Source organism: Balaenoptera acutorostrata, chromosome 14, assembly GCF_949987535.1.
Source record: "Balaenoptera acutorostrata chromosome 14, mBalAcu1.1, whole genome shotgun sequence".
Lineage (NCBI taxonomy): Eukaryota > Metazoa > Chordata > Mammalia > Artiodactyla > Balaenopteridae > Balaenoptera > Balaenoptera acutorostrata.
In genome coordinates this window covers 88,076,581-88,089,026 of record NC_080077.1, presented here as the reverse complement: position 1 = coordinate 88,089,026, position 12,446 = coordinate 88,076,581, and positions in this window count along the sequence as shown.

The following is a 12,446-nucleotide window of genomic DNA, read 5'->3' as shown; positions in this document are numbered from 1 at the left end:
GGATCTTCCTGGACCAGGGCACGAACCCATGTCCCCTGAACTGGCAGGTGGATTCTTAACCACTGCGCCACCAGGGAAGTCCAATCAACTACATTTTCTAACCCCTTCTCTCTCTCATCCTTTAAGGACCTCTATAATGTGAATGTTGGGACACGTTGCAGCATATCAGATATCCCAGGTATCTCTTAAAATGCTCTCATTTTTTAAATTTTGGGTTTTTTGGTTGTTTTTGTTTTTTGCTCTTCTGAATGGGTGATTTTCATTATTCAATCTTCTAGAACACTTTTTTTTCCCCTTATGACTTAGTCTGCTATTTATTCCTTCTAGTTTGTTTATTATTTTAGTTATTGAATTCTTCATTTCTGATTGAGTTTTTTAAATATATTTGATTCCTTGTTAAAATTCTCAGTGTTTTCTTGTATTCTTTCCCTTAATTCAGTTAACATTCTTATTACTAATGCTTTGAATTCTTTATCTGATAAATTGTTTATTTATGTTTCATTATTATTATTTCAGGGGCTTTCTCTTTCCATTGAGACCAGTTCCTCTACCTTTTTATTTTGTTTAACTTTGTCTGCATATGATATTAGATAAAAGTTACCTATGGTGATCTTCTAGGTGTGTCCTTATCCCTGTACAGACTGCGTGTGCCCAGTGGCTTTGGTGGAAGAGGTGGATCTGATGTGAACACAAGTCATGTCTTTCCTCAGGGTATCCTGGTAGCTATTTCCTTGATTGGGAGTGGGGAGGGAGATGAAGGGGCTAGAGTTGGAGCCATTTACGAGACAAGACTTCCCTTCTGCTCAGTAGGCATCACTGTCCTATTGTCGGTGGTCTGATCCCAAATTGCTGGAGCAGAAACCTTGAGGGTCAGGCCCGAGTTGGCTTCGGTTCTCTTTAAGTGTGTGTTTTCCCCTCTCCCTGCAGTGGGACCCCTGCCCCAGAGGCAGTTAGTGCTGAAGCAAGGCCATGCCTGTGTGGGCTCTTGGCTCATGTCAGCCGCATACAGAGATCTAAGCTGTCTCCAATGCCTTACCTGTGCAGGCACCAGCAATTGTTTATTTCTCACTGCTCAGAGGCAGCCTCAGGTACAAGTCCTCTTTGTCTCTCATAACCAATCACTCACCTCAGTCCCTGCTGCAGAGTCACACCACAGAGCAGGCAGGGCCCACATGGATTCTCGCAGTGTATCAGGACAGTAGCTGTGGTGGATTGGCTGCTGTCAGTGTTCTGGGCTGCTTCTGATGTGCTGATTGAGTACATGCCAACCATGGCCACCACCACCCCAAGGCAGGTACCACCCTTTGTATCCCACAGCCAAGCTTTCTCCCCAGCCATGACAGGCCTAGATCCAGTGTCATGCTGCAACTTGGAATAAGCAGGTCTGGAACGTTTGCTCAGCTCAGTCTTTCATCTCCTTGGTTAAATTTATTTCTAGGTATTTTATTCTTTTTGATGCAATTGTAGATGAGATTGTTTCCTTAATTTTCCTTTCAGAGAGTTCATTATTGATGTATAGAAGCTCAACAGATTTTGTATATTTATTTTGTATCCTGCAATTTTTCTGAATTTGTTTATTAGTGCTAAAAGTTTTGTGATGGAGTCTTTAGGGTTTTCTCCATATTATATTATGTCATCTGCAAATAGTGACAGTTTTACTTTTTTTTTTTTTCTGATTTGGATGTTTTATTTTTCTCATCTAGTTGCTGTGGCAAGGACTAGCAATTCTATTCTGAATAAAAGTGGTGAGAGTGGGCATCCTTGTCTTGTTCCCGAGTCTTAGAGAAAAAGTTTCCAGCATTTCACCATTGGGTATAATGTTAGCTGTGCGCTTGTTATATATGGCCTTTATTAAGTTGAGGTATGTTCCCTTTATATCCAGTTTGTTGAGAGTTTTTAATCATAAATGGATGTTAATTTTTATCAGAAGCTTTTTCTGCCTTTATTGAGATAATAATATAATTTTATCCTTTATTTTGCTAATGTGGTATATTGTAATTTTTTATTTCCAGATAGTGAACCATCCTTGCATCCCTGGAATAAATCCCTCTTGATAATGGTGTATGATCCTTTTAATGTATTGTATTTGGTTTGCTAAAATTTTGGGGGGGACTTTTGCTTCTATGTTGATCAGAGATATTGGCCTGCAATTTTCTCTTCTTGACGCATCTTTGTCTGGTTTTGGTGTCAGTGTAAAGTTAGCTTTGTAAAATGAGTTTGCAAGAATTCCCTCCTCTTCTTTTCTTTGGAAGAGTTTGAGAAGGATTGATATTCATTCTTATCTGAATGTTTCATATAATTCACCAAAGAAGGCATCTGTTCCTGGATTTTGGGTTTAAGGGAGGTTATTGATTATTGATTCAATCTCCTTTCTAATAAACATTCTGTTCAGATTTTCTATTTCTTCATGATTCAGTCTTTGTAGATTGTATGGTTCTAGGAATTTATCCATTTCTTCTGGGTTTCCAGTATGTTTTCATACATTGTTAAAAGCAGTCTTTTATCATCTTTTGCATTTCTTTGATATCAGCAGTAACGTTTCCTCTTTTATTTCTGATTTAGTTCATTTGCATTCTCTTTTTTTCTTGGTGAGCCTAGCTAAAATTGTTTTTGTTTATCTTTCCAAGAACCAGATCTTAGTTTCATTTATCTTTTCTATTGTCTTTTTAGTCCTGATTTCATTTATTTCTAATCTCATCTTTGTTATTTCCTTCATACTGCTAACTTGAGCTTCTTTGCTCTTCTTTGTGTATTTCCTTAAGGTATAAAGTTAAACTTTACTTTTTACTTAAGATTTTTCTTGTTTCTTGAGGTAGGTATTTATCTTTCATCTTGGAACTTCTTTTGCAGCATCACATAAGTTTTGATGTGTATTTCCATTTTCATTTGCCTCAAGTTTTTCTTTTTTTTCTTTGACCCATTGGTTGTTCAGCAGCCTATTGTTTAATCTCCACATATTTATGAACTTTCCACTTTTCTAATTCCTTTCTAGTTTCATGCCATTTTGGTGGGAAAAGATTCTTGATATGATTTCAGTCTTCTTTAATTTGGTAAGACTTGTTTTGTGGCCTAACATATGATCTCTCCTGTATAATGTTTCATGTGCATTTAATAATAAATTTTATTTGTTTTGGGATGAAATGTTTTATTTATTAAGTTCATGTGTTCTAACATTTCTTTAAGGCCACTGATTCCTTATTAATTTTCTGTCTGGATAATGTATCCATTGTTGTTAGTGGGGTATTATATTCACCTACCATTATTGTATTGCTGCCTATTTCTCCCTTTAATTCTGTTAATATTTGCTTTATATAATTAGCTAATTCTACATTGGGTGCATGAATATTTACAAATGTTATATCTTCTTATTGGTGTTTTTTAAATAATAATATTTAATTTTTAGCTATAATGTACAAATAAATAGCAAATGAAAACTATATTCATTAAGAATACAATTTAGCCTGAAAGTCTCTTTGATTCTCAAGGAACTATGGCTTCTCCTGTGGGGATTTCTTCTCCATCCAGTGAGAGCTCATAGTCAGTAGGAGACATGTCTGGGTTCAAAACAATATTTTACAGGAGAGGCTGGTAGGTCTAAATAACATAGACATAGACATCTAGACTTCCTTGTTTGGGTCCAGGCTGTTTTCCATGTTGTCTTCTTTGATTTAGAAATTTCTATTTTTCATAATCTTTTAGAATGAAAATAATAAAATTTTGGTGCCTGAACAGGTTGTGGAAGTTTAAGCAAAGGATAATAATGTATCATCAGAGAGTAATGTTGCTAAACTGGCAATGTAGGAGACCCCAGCATCCATCATCCCTCCCCCCCCAAAGATTAATAATTAAACAACTATCTACAAACAAAATATGCTCTGGAAGAACTCTAGAATCCACTTAAGAAACTTCAGCAACACAGTGAAACAGAAAACCTTGAGAATAACCACTCAATAAAAGAAAACAGCTTTTTTCCTGTATCATCCCATCCCCCAAGCCAGCTTGCTCAGTGCTGAGAAGGAACTTCCCAGGTAAAAAGAGTTCACCTCACCAAGAAAAAAGATCAGGGTGAGTGACCGCCTTCCCCAGCCCTTCAGGGAGAGCTCAAATGTACATTTTGGTTTCACCTCACCAAGACCAGCAAAGCTGAGATGTACAGAGATGCTTGGAACAAAGAAAAAGCAGGGACCACCATAGCATCCATGCAGCAGGAGCAGTTGTGCTTTGCATTGACTTTCTCTGCGGACAAACCCAGCAGATTTTGCCCCTGAAGAAACTAAGGACCAGAGTCACTGTCATGGAGTCCCTGAAGATTTCATGAGCTTTCACCCCACAGGTATTTGCATTCACTGACACAGCTACCTTAGGTATCTGTGATATGTGAGTGCAAGACACCAACCTGTATGCCTGTGGCTAACCATCACTGCTGTGGTGCACTCAGAGCTATCCTCTTCAGTGTTCCCTTGCAATGTCACAAGCTTCCACTGTAGTAAGCACCTCCAGGAAGAGATTGTGAAGCAACAAGAAAGCACACTGACAGCCAGGGACCCCAGAGCTACTGATGAGCCTATATAGTTAGCCTCATCCCTTGCTGCTTTCCCTGATACATAAAACTAAGTGTGTGGCTGTAACTGGACCTTGCCACTACATGGGTATCTGCAGCTGGCCCTGGTTCCAGATCTTGTGCACACCAGTGGCTCCACTCACAGCCACTGCCTTCCCTGTTCCATAACCCCTGGATCAGGAGGCACTAGTGAAAATCCAACAGCCTTTGAAACCACTGAATACACCCACAGTATTTGCCAAAAGCCACAGAAATTCAATGCTTCAGAAACCAGTGATCTAGACTCGGGCAAGATGGCGGAAGAGTAAGATGCAGAGATCACCTTCCTTCCCACAGATACAGTAGAAACACATCTACACGTGGAACTGCTCCTACAGAACACCTACTGAACGCTGGCAGAAGACGTCAGACCTCCCAAAAGGCAAGAAAATCCCCACATACTAGGGTAGGGCAAAAGAAAAAAGAAATAACAGAGACAAAAGAATAGGGATGGGACCTGCACCAGTGGGAAGGAGCTGTGAAGGAGGAAAGGTTTCCACACACTAGGAAGGCCCTTTGTGGGCGGAGACTGCGGGTGGCAGAGGGGGGAAGCTTTGGAGCCACGGAGGACAGCGCAGCCACAGGGGTGAGGAGGGCAGAGCGGAGAGATTCCCACACAGAGCCTCAGCGCCGAGCAGCACTCACCAGCCCGAGAGGCTTGTCTGCTCACCCACCAGGGCGGGAGGGGCTGGGAGCTGAGGCTCGGGCTTCGGTGCTAGCCGGGAGGGAGTCCGGGAAAAAGCCTGCAGCTGCTGAAGAGGCAAGAGACTTTTTCTTGCCTCTTTGTTTCGCGGTGCGCAAGGAGAGGGGATTCAGAGAGCCGCCTAAATGAACTCCAGAGACTGGCGCGAGCCACGGCTATCAGCGCGGACGCCAGAGATGGGCAGGAGACGCTAGGGCTGCTGCTGCCACCACCAAGAAGCCTGTGTGTGAGCACAGGTCACTCTCCACACCGCCCCTCCCAGGAGCCTGTGCAGCTCGCCACTGCCGGGCTCCCGTGGTCCGGGGACAACTTCCCCAGGAGAACGCAGGCTGCTGCAATGTCACGCCGGCCTCTGCTGCCACAGGCTCGCCCCGCCTCCTCTGTACCCCTCCCTCCCCCCGGCCTGAGTGAGCCAGAGCCCCCGAAGCAGCTGCTCCTTTAACCCCATTCTGTCTGGGCAGGGAACGGACTCCCAGAGGCGACCTACATGCAGAGGCGGATCCAAATCCAAAACTGAACCCCAGGAGCTGTGCGAACAGGGAAGAGAAGGGGAAATCTCTCCCAGCAGCCTCAGAAGCAGCGGATTAAAGCTCCACAAACAACTTGATGTGATGCATCTGTTGAATACCTGAATAGACAACGAATCATCCCAAATTCAGGAGGTGGACTTTGGGAGCAGGAGATATTAATTTTTCCCCTTTTCCTTTTTTTGTGAGTGGATATGTGTATGCTTCTCGGTGAGATTTTGTCTGTATAGCTTTGCTTTCACCATTAGTCCTAGGGTTAGGTCCTTCCTTTTTTTTTTTTTTTTTTTTAACTTAAAAAAATTTTTTTTTCCTAATAAATATTTCCTTGATAATTTTTTCCTTATTTTCTATTTCTAGAAATTAAAAAAAAATATTTTAATAAGGTTTTTCATATTTTTTTATTTTAAAAAAATTAATTTTTTAAACAAATTTTTTCTTAATATTTTTCTTTCTTCTTTTTTCTTATAAAAATTAATAAATCTATTTTTAAAAATTAAAAAAAAATTCTGAATATATTTACTCCTAATAATTTCTTTTCTTATTTTTTATTATAATAGCTTTATTTTATTTTATCCTCTTTCTTTCTTTCTATTTTTTTCTCCCTTATTTTCTGAGCTGTGTGGATGAAAGGCTCTTGGTGCTCCAACCAGGCATCAGGGCTGTGCCTCTGAGGTGGGAGAGCCAACTTCAGGACACTGGTCCACAAGAGACCTCCCAGCTCCATGTAATACCAAACGGCGAAAATCTCTCAGAGATCTCCATCTCAACATCAAGACCCAGCTTCACTCAAAGACCAGCAAGCTACAGTGCTGGACCCCCTATGCCAAACAATTAGCAAGACAGGAATACAGACCCATCCATGAGCAGAGAGGCTGTCTAAAATCATAATAAGGCCACAGACACCCCAAAACACACCACCAGACGTGGATGTGCCCACCAGAAAGACAAGATCCAGCCTCATCCACCAGAACACAGGCACTAGTCCCCTCAACCAGGAAGCCTACACAACCCACTGAACCAACCTTAGCCACTGGGGACAGATACCAAAAACAACGGGAACTACGAACCTGCAGCCTGTGAAAAGGAGACCCCAAACACAGTAAGATAAGCAAAATGAGAAGACAAAAAAACACACAGCAGGTGAAGGAGCAGGGTCAAAACACACCAGACCTAACAAATGAAGAGGAAATAGGCAATCTACCTGAAAAAGAATTCAGAATAATGATAGTAAAGATGATCCAAAATCTTGGAAATAGAATAGACAAAATGTAAGAAACATTTAACAAGGATGTTGAAGAACTAAAGAGGAACCAAGCAACGATGAAAAACACAATAAATGTAATTAAAAATACTCTAAACGGGATCAATAGCAGAATAACTGAGGCAGAAGAACGGATAAGTGACCTGGAAGATAGAAGAGTGGAAATAACTACTGCAGAGCAGAATAAAGAATAAAGAATGAAAAGAACTGAGGACAGTCTCAGAGACCTCTGGGACAACATTAAGCACACCAACATTCGAATTATAGGGGTCCCAGAAGAAGAAGAGAAAAAGAAAGGGACTGAGAAAATATTTGAACAGATTATAGTTGAAAACTTCCCTAATATGGGAAAGGAAATAGTTAATCAAGTCCTGGAAGCACAGAGAGTCCCATACAGGATAAATCCAAGGAGAAACAGGCCAAGACACATATTAATAAAACTATCAAAAATTAAACATAAAGAAAACATATTAAAAACAGCAAGGGAAAAACAACAAATAATACACAAGGGAATCCCCATAAGGTTAACAGCTGACCTTTCAGCAGAAACTCTGCAAGCCAGAAGGGACTGGCAGGATATACTTAAAGTGATGAAGGAGAAAAACCTACAACCAAGATTACTCTACCCAGCAAGGATCTCATTCAGATTCGATGGAGAAATTAAAACCTTTACAGACAAGCAAAAGCTGAGAGAGTTCAGCACCACCAAACCAGCTTTACAACAAATGCTAAAGGAACTTCTCTAGGCAAGAAACACAAGAGAAGGAAAACACCAACAAGAACAAGCCCAAAACATTTAAGAAAATGGGAATAGGAACATACATATCAATAATTACCTTACATGTAAATGGATTAAGTGCTCCCACCAAAAGACACAGACTGGCTGAATGCATACAAAAACAAGACCCATATATATACTGTCTACAAGAGACCCACTTCAGACCTAGAGACACATACAGACTGAAAGTGAGGGGATGGAAAAAGATATTCCATGCAAATGGAAATCAAAAGAAAGCTGGAGTAGCAATTCTCATATCAGACAAAATAGACTTTAAAATAAAGACTATTACAAGAGACAAAGAAGGACACTATATAATGATCAACGGATCGATCCAAGAGGAAGGTATAACAATTGTAAATATTTATGCACCCAACATAGGATCACCTCAATACATAACGCAAATACTACCAGCCATAAAAGGGGAAATCGAGAGTAACACAATCATAGTAGGGGACTTTAACACCCCACTTTCACCAATGGACAGATCATCCAAAATGAAAATAAATAAGGAAACACAAGCTTTAAATGATACATTAAACAAGATGGACTTAATTGATATTTATAGGACATTACACCCAAAAACAACAGAATACACATTTTTCTCAAGTGCTCATGGAACATTCTCCAGGATAGGTCATATCTTGGGTCACAAATCAAGCCTTGGTAAATTTAAGAAAATTGAAATTGTATCAAGTATCTTTTCCGACCACAACGCTATGAGACTAGATATCAATTACAGGAAAAGGTCTGTAAAAAATGCAAACACATGGAGGCTACACAATACATTATTTAATAACGAAGTGATCATTGAAGAAATCAAAGGGGAAATAAAAAATACCTAGAAACAAATGACAATGGAGACACGATGACCCAAAACCTATTGGATGCAGCAAAAGCAGTTCTAAGAGGGAAGTTTATAGCAATAGAAGCCTACATCAAGAAACAGGAAACATCTCGAATAAACAACCTAACCTTGCACCTAAAGCAATTAGAGAAAGAAGAGCAAAAAAACCCAAAAGCTAGCAGGAGGAAAGAAATCATAAAGATCTGATCAGAAATAAATGAAAAAGAAATGAAGGAAACAATAGCAAAAATCAATGAAACTAAAAGCTGGTTCTTTGAGAAGATAAACAAAATTGACAAACCATTAGCCAGACTCATCAAGAGAAAAAGGGAGAAGACTCAAATCAATAGAATTAGAAATGAAAAAGGAGAAGTAACCACTGACACTGCAGAAATACAAACGATCATGAGAGATTACTACAAGCAACTCTATGCCAATAAAATGGACAACCTGGAAGAAATGGACAGATTCTTAGAAATGCACCACCTCCCGAGACTGAACCAGGAAGAAATAGAAAATATGAACAGACCAATCACAAGCACTGAAATTGAAACTGTGATTAAAAATCTTCCAACAAACAAGAGCCCAGGACCAAATGGCTTCACTGGCGAATTCTATCAAACATTTAGAGAAGAGCTAACACCTATCCTTCTCAAACTCTTCCAAAATATTGCAGAGGGAGGAACACTCCCCAACTCATTCTACGAGGCCACCATCACCCTGATACCAAAACCAGTCAACGATGTCACAAAGAAAGAAAACTACAGGCCTATATCACTGATGAACATAGATGCAAAAATCCTCAACAAAATACTAGCAAACAGAATCCAACAGCACATTAAAAGGATTATACACCATGATCAAGTGGGGTTTATTCCAGGAATGTAAGGATTCTTCAATATATGCAAATCAATCAACATGATACATCATATTAACAAACTGAAGGAGAAAAACCATATGATCATCTCAATAGATGCAGAGAAAGCTTTCTACAAAATACAACACTAATTTATTATAAAACCCTGCAGAAAGTAGGCATAGAGGGAACCTTCCTCAACATAATAAAGGCCATATATGACAAACCCACAGCCAACATTGTCCTCAATGGTGAAAAACTGAAACCATTTCCACTAAGATCAGGAACAAGACAAGGCTGCCCACTCTCACCACTATTATTCAACATAGTTTTGGAAGTGTTAGCCATAGCAATCAGAGAAGAAAAAGAAATAAAAGGAATCCAAATCAGAAAAGAAGAAGTCAAGCTGTCACTGTTTGCAGATGACATAATACTATACATAGAGAATCCTAATACTGCCACTAGAAAACTACTAGGCCTAATCAATGAATTTGGTAAAGTAGCAGGATACAACATTAATGCACAGAAATCTCTTGCATTCCTATATACTAATGATGAAAAATCTGAAAGTGAAATTAAGAAAACACTCCCGTTTACCATTGCAACAAAAATAATAAAATATCTAGGAATAAACCTACCTAAGGAGACAAAAGACCTGTATGCAGAAAATTATAGGACACTGATGAAAGAAATTAAAGATGATACAAATAGATGGAGAGATATACCATGTTCTTGGATTGGAAGAATCAACATTGTGAAAATGACTCTACTACCCAAAGTGATCTACAGATTCAATGCAATCCCTATCAAACTACCACAGGCATTTTTCACAGAACTAGAACAAAAAATTTCACAATTTGTATGGAGACACAAAAGACCCCGAATAGCCAAAGCAATCTTGAGAACGAAAAATGGAGCTGGAGGAATCAGGCTCCCTGACCTCAGACTATATTACAAAGCTACAGTAATCAAGACAGTTTGGTACTGGCACAAAAACAAAAATATAGATCAATGGAACAGGATAGAAAGCCCAGAGATAAACCCACGCACATATGGTCACCTTATCTTTGATAAAGGAGGCAAGCATATACAGTGGAGAAAAGACAGTCTCTTCAATAAGTGGTGCTGGGAAAATTGGACAGGTACATGTAAAAGTATGAAACTAGAATCCTCCCTGACACCATACACAAAAATAAACTCAAAATGGATTAAAGACCTAAATGTTAAGCCAGACACTATCAAACTCTTAGTGCAAGCAAGATCCTTTTTGACCCAGCTCCTAGAGAATTGGAAATAAAAACACAAATAAATAAATGGGACCTAATCAAACTTAAAAGCTTTTACACAGCAAGGGAAACCATAAACAAGACCAAAAGACAACCCTCAGAATGGGAGAAAATATTTGAAAATGAAGCAACTGACAAAGGATTAATCTCCAAGACTTACAAGCAGCTCATACAGCTCAATAACCAAAAAACAAACAACCCAATCCAAAAATGGGCAGAAGACCTAAACAGACATTTCTCCAAAGAAGATATACAGATGGCCTACAGACACATGAAAGAATGCTCAACATCCTTAATCATTAGAGAAATGCAAATCAAAACTACAACGAGGTATCATCTTACACCAGTCAGAATGGCCATCATCAAAAAATCGACAAACAATAAATGCTGGAGAGGGTGCGGAGAAAAGGGAACTCTCTTGCACTGTTGGTGGGAATGCAAATTGATACAGCCACTATGGAGAACAGCATGGAGGTTCCTTAAAAAACTAAAAATAGAACTCCCATACGACCCAGCAATCCCACTACTGGGCATATACCCTGAGAAAACCATAATTCAAAAAGAGTCATGTACCAAAATGTTCATTGCAGCTCTATTTACAATAGCCAGGACATGGAAACAACCAAAGTGTCCATCATCGGATGAATGGATAAAGAAGATGTGGCACATATATACAATGGAATATTACTCAGCCATAAAAAGAAATGAAATGGAGGTATTTGTAGTGAGGTGGATGGAGTTAGAGTCTGTCATACAGAGTGAAGTAAGTCAGAAAGAGAAAAACAAATACAGTATGCTAACACATATATATGGAATCTAAGGGAAAAAAAAAAAAAGACATGAAGAACCTAGTGGCAAGATGGGAATAAAGACACAGACCTACTAAAGAATGGACTTGAGGATATGGGGGGGAGGGGTGAGATGTGACAGGGTGAGAGAGTGTCATGGACATATATACACTACCAAATGTAAAATAGATAGCTAGTGGGAAGCAGCCGCATAGCACAGGGAGATCAGCTCAGTGCTTTGTGACCACCTAGAGGGGTGGGATAGGGAGGGTGGGAGGGAGGGAGATGCAAGAGGGAAGAGATATGGGAACATATGTATATGTATAACTGATTCACTTTGTTTTAAAGCAGAAACTAACACACCATTGTAAAGCAATTATACTTCAATAAAGATGTTATAACCCTTGTGAAAAAACAAAAACAAAAACAGTGATCTGAGCTGAAGAGACATCATGCCCTCCTGGTCAAAGGGCTTTCACATGCCTGTGCCCTTGGCACTCTGTACCACTGAAATAGGGATCACAGCATGCTCCCACCTGCAGGTGAAAGTCTTACCTTACTGAAGAGAGTATATAACATCTAGAAGAAGGAACTGCTTCTTCAAGTTTGCAGATATCTATGCAAAGCTACAGGAATTATGATGATTCAGGGAAACATGACTCCATCAAAGGAATACAGTAAATCTCCAGTAACTGACCCTTAAGAAATGGAGATTTAGGAACTGACTGATAAATAATTCAAAATGATTGTTTTATAGATGCTCAGAGAGCTACAGCAGAACACAAATAATTTAACAATAT